At 41.5% G+C, this 1,830-nt stretch overlaps 1 pseudogene; it reads left to right on the top strand.

The window, feature by feature from the left end:
- The first annotated feature begins 494 nt into the window (after nucleotides 1–494).
- Nucleotides 495–1,113, top strand: LOC120879248 (annotated as a pseudogene).
- Nucleotides 1,114–1,830: the final 717 nt, after the last annotated feature.

The following is a 1,830-nucleotide window of genomic DNA, read 5'->3' as shown; positions in this document are numbered from 1 at the left end:
GCCACCAGGGAAATCCAAGAATACTGGAGTGGGTAGCCTGTCCATTCTCCAGCAGATCTTCTCAACCCAGGAAGTGAACTGGGGTCTCCTGCATTGCAGGTGTATTCTTTACCAACTGAGCTATTAGGGAAGCCCTGATTAAACACAATGCTTATTAAATTTTCATTTTATTTAAGAAATGGAAACTTTATTCTCACATCTATATAGAACTGTTAGTGGCTCTGAATAGCCCAAACAATATTGAAAAAAGGAAGAAAGAATAGTAAGATTCACATTTTGCAATTTCAAAACTGACTTCAAAGCTGCAGTCATCAAAACAGTGTCGTACTAGCATAACAAGAGACTTACAGACCAATGGACTGGGAAAGATAGCCCAGAAATGAAACCAAAGCTCTCCACTCAGGTGCTTTCAACAAGGGTGGCAAGATCAATAAGTGGGAGCTCTTTAGCCACCTTGGACCCTGTGCAGGCCTGCTGAGAATAGGACTTCTAAAATGACAAATGTGTCTGGAAGAGTGTGACCCAAGGCCATTTTTGCTGGCTATAAGTGAGGTCTATGGAACTAGAGAGAGCACATAGCTCTCCTGGAAATCAAAGGTGTATATGCTCAAGATGAAACTGAATTCTACCCAGGCAAGGGATGTGCTTGTGTGCACAAAGCAAAGAACAACACAGTAACTCTTGGTGGAAAACTTAACAAAACCAGAATAATCTGAGGAAAGATAACTCGTGTTCATGGCAACAGTGGCATGCTGCTGCTGCTAAGTCGCTTCAGTCATGTCTGACTCTGTGGGACCCCATAGACAGTAGCCCACCAGGTTCCCTCGTTCCTGGGATTCTCAAGGCAAGAACACTGGAGTGGGTTGCCATTTCCTTCTCCAATGCCTGAAAGTGAAAAGTGAAAGTGAAGCGGCTCAGTCGTGTCCGACTCTCAGCGACCCCATGGACTGCAGCCTACCAGGCTCCTCCGTCCGTGGGATTCTCCAGGCAAGAGTACTGGAGTGGGGTGCCACTGCCAACAGCGGCATGGATTGTGCCAAATTCTGAAGCAACATTCCTGTTAAGACCACTGGACACAGAATCAGTGTGATGCTGTAAGCTTCGAGGATTTAAACTTACTGAAAAGTAAATAAAAGTGTGAAATTGTAAAATATAAATGGGGAAAGAGTAGTCTCCTCAACAAAAGGTTATGGGAAAAGTATATAAATGCATGCAAAAGAATAAAGTCAGACCCTTAATGCTCTATAATAAAAAGTTAACTCAAAATTGATCAATGACTTAAATAAACATAAGGTCTAAAAATAAAAGCTATTGGAAGAAAACACAGAAGTAAATCTTTATGGCCTTGGTGATAGGACCTAAGATATGAGGCCAAAAGCAAGAGCAACTACAGAAAAAATTAGATAAATTGAATTTTATAAACATTAAAATATTTTGTGCATCAAAGAATGTTATCAAGAGAGCAAAAAAGACAACCTAAAAATAAGACAAATGTAAATTGTATATCTGGCAAAGACAGCATCTAGATTACAAAAAACTATTACAACTGAACAACAAAAATACAAACAACCCCATTAAAACCTGGACAACGAGTATGAATAAGCATTTCTCCAAACAAGATATATAAATAGCCAACAAGCACATGAAAAGATTTTCAACATCTTTGGTGCCTGCTCAATCACTTCAGTCTTGTCCGACTTTGTGTGACCCTACGGACCATAGCCCACCAGCCTCCTCTGTCCGTGGGATTCCCAGGCAAGAATACTGGAGTGGGTTGCCATGCCCTCCTCCAGGGGATCTTCCTGACCCAGGAATTGAACCTGCATCTCC

This window comes from Oryx dammah, unplaced genomic scaffold (genome assembly GCF_014754425.2).
Source record: "Oryx dammah isolate SB20612 unplaced genomic scaffold, SCBI_Odam_1.1 HiC_scaffold_20, whole genome shotgun sequence".
Taxonomy (NCBI): domain Eukaryota; kingdom Metazoa; phylum Chordata; class Mammalia; order Artiodactyla; family Bovidae; genus Oryx; species Oryx dammah.
This window is presented reverse-complemented; position numbering and strand designations above follow the sequence as displayed.